This window comes from Danaus plexippus, unplaced genomic scaffold, assembly GCF_018135715.1.
Source record: "Danaus plexippus unplaced genomic scaffold, MEX_DaPlex mxdp_49, whole genome shotgun sequence".
NCBI classification, from domain to species: domain Eukaryota; kingdom Metazoa; phylum Arthropoda; class Insecta; order Lepidoptera; family Nymphalidae; genus Danaus; species Danaus plexippus.
In genome coordinates, this window is record NW_026869869.1 from 124,557 (window position 1) to 137,798 (window position 13,242).

The following is a 13,242-nucleotide window of genomic DNA, read 5'->3' on the forward strand; positions in this document are numbered from 1 at the left end:
ATCAATTTTGACTAAAATTAACTGAAAAAAAACACATGTCGGTGTAATTCTTATTATTTGAAAAACTAATAATTGAGGGTAGTTGAAATTATCAGGTGTCAGCCGCATAACCACCTGCGTAGCCACTTGTGTAAGTGTAGTCACAACAATGTTGGTCTACAATCAAGAATAAAGTCATTGATGACGTCAGTTATGCTGGCGTCACACTTTTTAAAAACCACGGCCTGGACCCTACTCCGACATACGTGTATTTGAAAAACATTGATTAATTATAATCTAAATCAATTTATATTATATTAATTAATTAAATATTTTATTATTTATTTTCTGATTAGAAAACATGTATATGAATGATTTCATTTTCATCTCGTCTATCAATTGATCATGGTTGCAAAGGAACCAACCAGAACTTCGAAGATTGGTCACGTTTGTTTCATAGTACGGGAACCATGACTTCATAAGTCTGAAGGAGTAGTACAATATTTTTCAAGATTGCTGTGAAAATTAAAACTTTATTGACCTTACTACAGTTACGTATAAATACATAGTAGGGGCTCACGTTTTTGATAGCGTTGCATACTAGGAGAACAAACTTAAGTATTCTGATTTGTATACAATACTGATACGACTACCCACTTCTCTTAGTTTTCAAGATATGTATGTAAGGCAGACTTTTAAGATTGACAAAATACATTGTTACAAAATGTATGTCTAAGAAAATCTCAGAAGAAAAAAAACTGTTTTTTACATTAGTTTTCAGTAAGCCTGATACAATTGCCCTTTATGCTGTCTGATTTTAGATATCTTAGTTTGATTTAATTTTAAAAACGGGAATTCCTTTCTTCATGATAGCCGACACTAAAATATAGTTTCGCCTTAGTTCGTGCATGCATGTTTGTCACAACGTCTGCACTATTAACCCTTTGAAATGCATATTTGTATGTTTATCGTAGAACCAATTCTCTGGGTTTTCGTAGCATCCCCGTAGCAAATTGTGTAATAGTATTCTGTAGCTTTATGAACATCTGGTACTTCATAATACGCAATAAACGTGACTTGAAACTACGGTTCACAATTTGTTTTTAAATTTTAACTTGTTTTAAAAGGAACGTGCATCATCCAGCAAAAAGTAAATATGGATAAAGAAAGACAGGTGGTTTTATAAACATAAAAAACCGAATCTTATTTAGGTGTTAAATATTTTCATACTTTATGTATGATTAAAAAAATTACAAATTAACAAATTTATCAACGTCGGACAAGTTTTGAGTTATATTTGGAAAGAGTAGTTTTTAAGCCGTGAATATTAATTGAGTGAAAGAATTTGGATTGAAGACTCGAAATACAATGCAAAATATAAATGATTAAATAGTTGATTTTATTTTGAAATTATTTTATTACAAATTTTCTGCTACTGACATCATTAACTTGTTTGAAATGACTTTCAGAAACCAAAAACCAAAAACGCTTTCAAAACCATATCAAAATTTTACTAGATTAAATTATTTGAATTTATTTTTTTTTCTTTACAACATGGGGCCAATTACTCAATAAAGTAACTATAGAGTCTATACTAGGAAAAGCATTAAGTCGCTCTCGTGGCGTCACGACGCTGTCATGGCAATCTCGAAGCCAATATTCAAGTTTAGTTCATAATAAGACGTGTTTATCAGATCCATTTCGGAGATCTACAAAAATTTGCGAATACAACCTATAGCTAGTATTTTGAGACTGTTTAATATTTAGGAATTTAGTACAATATTTAGTATTACAATATATTATAATATTTATATTTAGTATTATAATATTATTATTATTTATTTATTACATTTATGTGCAATATGAACTAAAACACCTCCAGACATTCTGTGTTAACTGATATCGCGATGTAGAAACGTGACGTGTTTTACGATTACTTTAACAGACTACCTTTAGTAAGGAGCACCATGTAGTTTTATAAAGGTAAAGTATTATGGTATCAATTGATACGAGGACGCTTCGAAATCTAAGAATTCATAAGAATATGTACTCGTACAACTTCAATGTACACTTCATATCATTAAAATTTACGCATTGTCAAACTCCTTAAACCGAAAGAAAAGAAATAATAGAATATCCTTGTTCTGTTTATGTTCCGATAGTAAATTCAGTGGGAACTCAGAGTCACCAGACAGAATAACTATTGAAACAAGCTTCTTTCTGCTTTAGTTGAAAGTAATCTGTGTATGTATATTTCAAACAATTCACTTTTTCTACGTATAACCCTTTTGATTTATTTTTATTATTTATCATTCATATACATGTTTTGTTATATATAAAAGTATATTTATAGTTTTTAAAATTTTAAAAATATATATTTTTTCTTTGTTTTATTCGTTTCATAAGAAAAAAAACTACGAAGAAACAAACTTTATTTCATAAAATGAAGTTCTAGGTATTCATAATCTTAAGGCACAATGCTACGAGAGTGGTACGAGAATACTACGAAAACAAAGAGAACATATATATAAGTATATTCACATATGTATTTTTCCAGTTGTGAAGAAATATAAAATTATGACCACACTGAAACCACCACGCTTGGTACAATTGCCCTTTATGCCATGTGATATCGCTTTTAAGAAGCTTTTCATGCGATTGCTTCAACGTATAAATGAATATAATTTTGTTGAAATAAAACAACCCCTATTCCCGCCACCGATTTCTAATACCACAAGTAATTCGAAACTTATAATAGCTGCAAATTGACAAGACTGCACATCCTTTTAGTTGTCATTTGTTGGATTAAGATCTACTTAGAAAACTTTGTTAAACAATATTATAGTGAAAATATCCTTAAAATTTTTAAAGAATTATTTAGTAAGTCTTTAAAGATTTAAAACGATCATTTTATTTATAGAAAGGAGCCAATGTGAAGTCTCGTGGTAAACAGAATTTTGGAGTTTGTCATTCGGTCTTATTCACCCTTTTTTTGAGTTAATTATACGGGAATACGGGAATTCCTTTTCTTCATGATACTTGAGACAATTTTTTTTTCGCAATCCCTCATTTAAATGCAATGTCTGTGAGCAGATGATTTTCAATGAGATAATATTTTCTCATTAATTTATTATTTATTTAATATGGAAGTTGAGACGAAATTTGCCTTCTATTATGAAATAATCAAATATTCCACAGTATTATTTTTAAAAAAGTAAGTAGTTTAAATTTATAAAATAAAGTTACTGACAAAATTTCAAAACGGTTTTTTTAACGTTTTAAACCAACTCCCCAGTCACCAAATAAAGAAGTAACTAATTATATAAGGTGGCAACCGGAGGTTCCAGGAAAACTACGAAACTTACTTATATGTATATTATAATAAAAATTACATATTAAAACTTATAACCTATACCTAAGACTACATGATTGCCCCGAAGTTAGGATAGCAATCCCATTCCATAGCTTGTTTGGTATCAGGAATCTTCTGGTTCACACGGCTTGGTGTTCGTTCCGCGGAGTCAGCGGCGTTACTTGTTATATGATATCTTATCCATACAACGATGTTGCCCCGGCGATGTTCATTTATTTTATAATATGTAGCGCGTACGTAACAAACTTCACGTAGTTTGTTGTGCAAACGAAACAAGCAAGCAAACAAACAAACAAACAAACAAACAAGCCACAGTCAGTCACGTTTATCTCAGCGGATGGGAAACCAGGAAATCATAAGACACGAGTATTTCGTAGCAAAAGCACACTATAGAACTAACTACACAGTTTTATGTTCTCCTGGTAAGATGTTTCGAGTTAGGTAACAGAACGTAACAGTCACGTTGTTCATAACACTGTCAACCAGGAGAACATAAATTGAGAGGCAATGGTTCAGAAAACTTTCTTTAAATTTTTTGTTTCTTTTTCTCGAAAATTTGAATTTTCTTGTTTGAATTTATTTTTTTATGAAATTACTATGCAATGCAGTATTTATTAAGTTTTATGACAAATACGATGTTAGACTGATACATAGTACAAGTAGAGATAATTGTAAATATTTGTTTTTTTTTTCTTTTAATTATGACCTCAATCTTCTAGGGGCAGATGGAGGCAGACATTCGATAGCAGTGAGAGTCAGCTGATTGTGACTAGCGTATCGCTGTGAATCACTACATTTTAAAAGCAATAGGATGAAAAATCGATAATGCCAGTCAGCACAAGCTCACAGAAACATAATAATGACCGACCCACAAACATAAGTTTAATGTGTAATAAATACATATGAATGAAAAGTTTCACTTTTATCATCCCGTGAAACATCATCGGCTTGGTTTTATGTTCTCCTGGTAAGATGTTAGTGAGTTAGTTAGTGAGTTGTGGCGGTGTTATGAAATCAATCAATAAATCAAAATCAGCTTTGTGAAGGAGATCCATCGACTTTTCTTTTCTAGATTGATTAATTATTTTTATTGAGAATCATCTCTGCATTAAACAGACAGTTTGAAAATTACATTGAAATTTTTCTGGATTAATTCTTTTTGTAGAAAGTATGGTCCGATTGGTTATTTTTGTATAAAATTCCTTTCTGATTAAGGTTTACAAAATAAAAAAAAATACCTTGAGAATATAAAAAAAATGCTCGTCGTGAATCGTCTATGAATGTGAATGCAAGATATTATTAGGTACTCACGTTTATTTTAGTAATAAGGGCACTAGTAAAGTCACTAAAGGAAAAGAGTACTACTACGCTTCAAATATTTTGTAGAGATATTATGTATAATATTAATATATAAGTATATATGTATGTAAATGTGTACGTATTCATAATTTATATTTATAATCAGGCTTTTTTAGACAAAGCTGAAAAAATTCTCTCGGTGCTTTGGAATTCTGAGACTCTGAGATGACTCTAAATTAATTTTAAGAATTTATGATCTCTTATCCTTTTTTTCTACAAAACTTGAAATCTTTCAAGGTATAAGATAAAGGAGTGCCTCTGTGAGGTCGATCGTCTAAATAACCTACCCTAATCTACAATCATGTAATAAAGTTATGAAATACATATTATATATATGCTTCTTATGTTAGCTTATTAAAAGTTTCTTTTGTTTTTTATGTTTTTAAAGAAAAATCATTTTGCTAAAAAAAAAATGCAACACTTAAAATTACCCAAAAAAATTAAACAACGGGCAAACATAAGCATGAGATTAAAGCGGAGAAAGGTCACCTTGATAGTTTTATATACCCTGACCTTATAACCTTGTATTACAGATGAACATTAATTCAGGAATCATGTTTTGTATGCAATACTGAACGACGATCGTCCACTGCTCTACGAACTTTAAAATAATGCAAATTATTTTATGAAAGCAAAATTCACTTCCATAATGCAAGATTTCAGGAACACGCAAAAGAAACATATATCACAAGAACAAAATTATATTCATAAGAATAACGGGAAAAAAATAATAAATAAATAAGCTCTTATTAATGTAAATTAGGCCATGACACACGAACACCCACAAACAAATAAATATCAATATATATTGATATGAAATATTTAAAACACACGTCCGTCCCAATATGTTCATATAGCACAAATTTCACTCTCAATTCATAGTGAAACATCACCTTCATAGATTTATGTTTCCCTGGTACGATGTTATGAGTTGCGGTACGAGACCAATAAAAAAAAAATTACTTTCGAAGCGGGCATTTCTTTTTCTATAAATGATAAGGCACTAAGTTCGTACAGCCACTTTCGTCTCTCTACTTCGAAATATACACTTAATCAATTTTGACTAAAATTTACTGAAAAAAAACATATATAACGGCGTAGTTCTTATTATTCAAAAAACTAATAATTGTGGGTAGTTGAAATAATCAGGTGTTAGCCGCATAACCACCTGCGTAGCCACCTGTGTAAGTGTAGTCACAACAATGTTGGTCTACAATTAAGAATAAAGTCATTGATGACGTCAGTTATGCTGGCGTCACTCTTTTTAAAAACCACGGCCTGGACCGTACTTCGACATATACTCGTATGTATTTTCTGATTAGAAAATATGTATATGATTTCATTTTCATCTCGTCTGTCAATTGATCATGGTTGCTTGCTACAAAGGAATCACCAGAACTTCGAAAATTGGTCACGTTTGTTTCATAGTGCGGGAACCAGGACTTCATAAGTCTGAAGGAGTTGTACAATATGTTTCATGATTGCTGTGAAAAGTAAAACTTTATTGACCTGACTACAGTTACGTATAAATACATAATATGGGACTCACGTTTTTGATAACGTTGCATACTAGGAGAACAGACTTAAGTATTCTGATTTGTATACAATACTGATACGACTACCCACTGCTCTTAGTTTTCAAGATATGTATGTAAGGCAGACTTTTAAGATTGACAAAATACATTGTTACAAAATGTATGTCTAAGAAAATCTCAGAAGAAAAAAAACTGTTTTTTACATTAGTTTTCAGTAAGCCTGATACAATTGCCCTTTATGCTTTCTGATTTTAGATATCTTAGTTTGATTTAATTTTGAAAACGGGAATTCCTTTCTTCATGATAGCCGACACTAAAATATAGTTTCGCCTTAGTTCGTGCATGCATGTTTGTCACAACGTCTGCACTATTAACCCTTTGAAATGCATATTTGTCTGTTTATCGTAGAACCAATTCTCTGGGTTTTCGAAGCATCCCCGTAGCAAATTGTGTAATAGTATTCTGTAGCTTTATGAACACCTGGTACTTCATAATCCTACTACTATTATAAAGGCGAAAGTTTGTAAGTATGGATGTATGGATGTTTGTTACTCTTTCACGTAAAAACTACTGAATGGATTTGAATGAAACTTTACCACAATATAGCTTATACATCAGAATAACACATAGGCTACAATTTTTGAGGTTTTTAATGTGAGGTCGTAAAAAAAAACACATTTTTTGCGCTTACATTGCAAACGCTGACTAAATCCTACAAGATAGATCAAAACAATTTACTACAGTATTGTACAATTTAAAAAGGTCTATGTATTGTATATGTTTATCTCTTAGGAATAACACACAATAACCATTTTTTATCCTTTACTTTGTACGAGAAATAATGGCTTATTTACGAAGCGATTTTAAGCAATACAGTATTAATCCTTATCCAATTAAGTATCTTAAATACATTGTGCATTTAATAAAGATCAATATGGCTTTTTACAGCATGTAAATTAAATAAATATTTTCGAAGATATCACAGATTTAAAATGCAGAGTCATAGCAATTTCGGCGATAAATACCGTTTCGGTGATAAATACCGGCAGCGGCGCCAGGCGAACGGGGCGTGGGGGGAGCGGGGTAGGTGCGGTGGGGAAGAAGTGGCTCATCGCTGAGTGCGCGACCCGAACGCGGGCAGACGCGTGAGGGCAGACGTCGTTGACGGTTGTGTCCGTTTTGCGAATTTTCAAGGCACTAGCGATTTGATAAAAACGTATGGTCGCCTACTTTAAGTAATATAGGCCTAAGGTTAGTTATTGCCAGCTTTCTTTTTGGTTAGGAGTTACACGTACAAAAAGATACTTCATTTTTACGAATTACTTCATTGATGATTCAATTACTATATAGATAGGTTACTTACAGTTAATTATAACAAATTATATAAATATGTTAATTATATAACGAATTACTTCATTGATAATTCAATTACTATATAGATAGGTTACTTACAGTTAATTATAACAAATTATATAAATATGTTAATTATATGACGAATTACTTCATTGATAATTCAATTACTATATAGATAGGTTACTTACAGTTAATTATAACAAATTATATAAATAGGTTAATTATATAACGAATTACTTCATTGATAATTCAATTACTATATAGATAGGTTACTTACAGTTAATTATAACAAATTATATAAATAGGTTAATTATATAACGAATTACTTCATTGATAATTCAATTACTATATAGATAGGTTACTTACAGTTAATTATAACAAATTATATAAATAGGTTAATTATATAACGAATTTCTTCATTGATAATTCAATTACTATATAGATAGGTTACTTACAGTTAATTATAACAAATTATATAAATAGGTTAATTATAACGAATTACTTCATTGATAATTGAATTACTATATAGATAGAGAGAGAGACGAAACCTCTTAGCATTCAATGGATTCACCGTGCGGGTGCCGGGTCCATTGCGTTGCAGGGAGTGGAGCTTCAACAGTGCCTGGGACTTGCGACCCAGGTGTAGGTTTAAGGGGCCCCTAACTAACGCTCGTTAAACGCTCACCTCCACTGTCCAAGCTCCTCTCCCTACCTAACCATATTTGAAAAGAACCTACTAGGGCTGCCTTCGAAGTACGTTCCAAGAACGAATTGATGTGAGTTCTGGACAGGCCCAAGTCTTTTAGCAGGTTGTAGAGAGATTTAGCCGTTATACCTCTCGCTCCCACTTCTACCGCGTACAAATCCACGACGAACCTATTTCGAGTGAGTTCGTTTGTGAGCTCGTAATATTTATTGACCTTGATGGTATGGTCTTTGGGGATGTTGGTTTCCCAAGGAACCGTAAGCTCTATCATCACAACGCGCTTTAAGATTCGCGAATACATAAATATGTCTGGTCTGGAGGCCGACGCACAAATATCCTCGGGGATTTTGTATTGTTTTTCATACGTATCCATCATTATAGTCCAATCCGTAGCCGCTTTAAGGATGGAGTAAGGCTTAACATTTGTTTTTATAGCCCTAGTGCCCTCTCTCACAAAACCTACTGATCGCTCGTTTGTGGTTATTTCCTTTTGCGCTCTGGCTACCGAAAGACTAACCGCTTCACGTATGATTTCTAGAACCCTATCGTGACGACGCGAGTATTGACCGCTATCGAGGAGTACCTTACATCCCACTAACAAGTGCCTAGCAGTTCCAACTGCCTTCCCACAGATATAGCAAGTCTTTTCGGTACCTTTACCCCATCTCACTAAATTACTTTGATCTGGGAGAGTCATCTGGAACGCATTGAGATAGAATTTTAGCAATGCTGGCGACCAATCATGGATTAAGGTGCGCCATTTTAGTGCTAATGGGATGCAAAAATCTCCTATGTCTAACCACTCGTTCTGCATTTCTAAACTTATTGCATGGATCTTATATTTATCATTCTCGTCTTGCCGAATAAAAGACTTCAATATATCCGTATCTTGGACCTTCCTACTTGACCCTAACCCTACTCTGTTACTTTGCGATCCTATCATAAACTGCTTGTGGAATTGAAGCCTTGACTCTAGCTCTGGGGCATCTTTGTCTTTTGGGAGCGATGTAACGACGTCATCCTGGGATTTCCCCAGGATGTATCTCTTGGAAACTCTCAGGTGTTTGTAGAGCTCCGATGGCCTTTTTAGACTCATCCCAAAACTATTGCGATCCCTAAATAAAGCCGATGAATCAGCCGTTAGCGCGAGCCCGAGCCACAACTTCAACATCTTTATGACGCCTGCATCTAACTTTGACAGAAGGGTTTTATTGAAATCATAAACGAGGAAAGGCCAATTTAAACGTGAAGTTAGGTAATTATCGTAGATCCAAGCTTTTTTAACGTTACTGATCTGTTGGCTATCTACCTTGTTGAGATCGTTTAAAAAGCTATCTACTATACCTTCTAAAGATGGAGTACGACCTATATTATCAATCTTCCGACCGAGAAATTTAAATGGTGCATTTTCTGTAACCGTAGAAATGCATTGACCGCCTAACGATAATCCCGGATCGTATGAGGTGTATCTTGTACTCCGCCTACCGAGACACAGACAGTGACATTTACATGGTTTTGTCCTCAATCCATCGGTCCACTCACAGAATCTATCCACTTCATCTAATAGTACTTGACAGTGTTTGGGGTTACGTGTCAGTATTGCGAGATCGTCAGCGAAGGCTAAAATGGATTCCGTGTATTTATTATTAAACTTGAACCGATACCCCCATTTTTTCTCGTTGCTGGTTAATTTATCTACTAAGATGTTAATTACAATATTAAATACAATTGGAGACAAACAGCAACCTTGAAATAGTCCTACATTGTAACTAAACGTTTTTGAATGGCCTTCTTTAGTTGTTATAGAAAACTTTAATTTTGAGTAGTACGACGCGATCATATCGGTAACTAGGGGCGGAAAGTTGTACCATCTCAGCGCGAATAGCATCAATTCGTGTTGTATCGACCCGAACGCGTTCTCTAAGTCTATCCAACAAACTGTAATTTGCCTCTCGCTTTTCCTAGCATCTTTTAAACTCTCCGACAGCAAAGTGTTGTGTTCTAGGCATCCAGAAATTCCGGGTAAAAACCCTTTCTGGTGATTTGGCCTAAAATACCTGTTGCTGAGCATGAATCGCGTCATTCTCGTTTGTAGAACTGAGAAAAAGATTTTGGATATAGTATTTGTTAAGGCTATCGGTCTAGTATCTTTCGGATCTGTGACTCGATCTTTTTTGGGAATGAGGACAAAAATTGCTTTCCCGAAGCACTCCGGGATTTGCTTCCTTGACCAGATTTTATCGTATATATATGTGAGATGTTTACGAACCGATGGACATTTTTTAAAGACTATATATGGGATACCATCGGGTCCCGGCGCAGATTTAGACGATTTTTTCTTTATCTGAATACTTATCTCATCTAGCGTTGGAGGGATGCCGTGGAAATCGAAACGAGGAATTCCAGGTTTTTGATCGTTGGGATCCGCATAGAGTCTTACACTTTTAGGCACTTCGTATGTGCTCTTAAAATGATCGTAAATTTGTTCATTGGTCAAGAGAAGCTGTCCGCGTTCTTTCTTAAAAATGGTTTTCGAATACTCAAAAGGGTTTTTATCAAAATCTACTTCCTGTTTTGCCCGGTCAAAATTATCGCGATTTTTTGCGGTTTGCGCCGATATTCCTTGAATTAATTTTAGAATTGATCTTAACGCCCTAGCTAGTTGATGACTAAGGTGATTGTCGCCTAGGGCTTTGGCTATACGTAGATTTTTTATTAATTCCCGTTTTTTCCTCCTCATTTTTATCTTGAAAGAATTGTCTTTATTTTTGCGAGCGTAATGATTTCGAGGTGGATATTGCTCGTTAAAGTAGTCGTAAATAGTATTTTGGAAAGTTTCTACTCGCGAGTTCAAATCCTGCTTCGAGCCCGGATGCTCTAACAGGTCCGCTAAATTGTCGTCGTGAACTTTCCAAGTCGATTGTTTCATGTTTGGAATGCTAAGACGTGTCCGGATGTCAATGGACTCCTGGTAGTTTCCAGTTAATGGTTCACCATGGGATACATGAGGGTCAACTCTATCCGCAGTGAAAGTTGAAGAACTTACCGACGATTGTCGTGCTTCAACACCATTATGTGTTTTTAGATGTTTAATGTACCAGGCTCGTCTCTTGTAATTTTTCCCGCACGTAGGGCATTTCAAATCCGTATTCGTTCCGTTTTCGCCGTTTACATCGACCGGTGGACAGATCTTTCGCCCCCCCTCTCGGACTGTCCTAGGGGTATTTTTCTTAATAGGACTTTTAGCTTCGTAAATCCCGGGCTGGGCTTGCTAGGCCGTTACCCTCGGCTGTCTTTCCAGCAGTCATCTGTCTTTCCAGCGCCATCTGTCTTTCCAGCGTTAACTGTCTTTCCAGCGTCAGCCCGACTCTCCGGGCAGTCGTTTTAAATGAGACGAAACCTCTTAGCATTCAATGGATTCACCGTGCGGGTGCCGGGTCCATTGCGTTGCAGGGAGTGGAGCTTCAACAGTGCCTGGGACTTGCGACCCAGGTGTAGGTTTAAGGGGCCCCTAACTAACGCTCGTTAAACGCTCACCTCCACTGTCCAAGCTCCTCTCCCTACCTAACCATATTTGAAAAGAACCTACTAGGGCTGCCTTCGAAGTACGTTCCAAGAACGAATTGATGTGAGTTCTGGACAGGCCCAAGTCTTTTAGCAGGTTGTAGAGAGATTTAGCCGTTATACCTCTCGCTCCCACTTCTACCGCGTACAAATCCACGACGAACCTATTTCGAGTGAGTTCGTTTGTGAGCTCGTAATATTTATTGACCTTGATGGTATGGTCTTTGGGGATGTTGGTTTCCCAAGGAACCGTAAGCTCTATCATCACAACGCGCTTTAAGATTCGCGAATACATAAATATGTCTGGTCTGGAGGCCGACGCACAAATATCCTCGGGGATTTTGTATTGTTTTTCATACGTATCCATCATTATAGTCCAATCCGTAGCCGCTTTAAGGATGGAGTAAGGCTTAACATTTGTTTTTATAGCCCTAGTGCCCTCTCTCACAAAACCTACTGATCGCTCGTTTGTGGTTATTTCCTTTTGCGCTCTGGCTACCGAAAGACTAACCGCTTCACGTATGATTTCTAGAACCCTATCGTGACGACGCGAGTATTGACCGCTATCGAGGAGTACCTTACATCCCACTAACAAGTGCCTAGCAGTTCCAACTGCCTTCCCACAGATATAGCAAGTCTTTTCGGTACCTTTACCCCATCTCACTAAATTACTTTGATCTGGGAGAGTCATCTGGAACGCATTGAGATAGAATTTTAGCAATGCTGGCGACCAATCATGGATTAAGGTGCGCCATTTTAGTGCTAATGGGATGCAAAAATCTCCTATGTCTAACCACTCGTTCTGCATTTCTAAACTTATTGCATGGATCTTATATTTATCATTCTCGTCTTGCCGAATAAAAGACTTCAATATATCCGTATCTTGGACCTTCCTACTTGACCCTAACCCTACTCTGTTACTTTGCGATCCTATCATAAACTGCTTGTGGAATTGAAGCCTTGACTCTAGCTCTGGGGCATCTTTGTCTTTTGGGAGCGATGTAACGACGTCATCCTGGGATTTCCCCAGGATGTATCTCTTGGAAACTCTCAGGTGTTTGTAGAGCTCCGATGGCCTTTTTAGACTCATCCCAAAACTATTGCGATCCCTAAATAAAGCCGATGAATCAGCCGTTAGCGCGAGCCCGAGCCACAACTTCAACATCTTTATGACGCCTGCATCTAACTTTGACAGAAGGGTTAATTAAATAGGCAAGGATTGCATTAAAGTACAATCATAACAATAACTACCGTACTGTATTTTTTGGAAGTATAGAAACAACACGTACTTAAGAATTATGCCGCGAAAGCGTAAGTCTAATCTTTCCCAAAGCTCTAATAAAGCTCGAACTATGAAAGTAGCTAGACTTAAC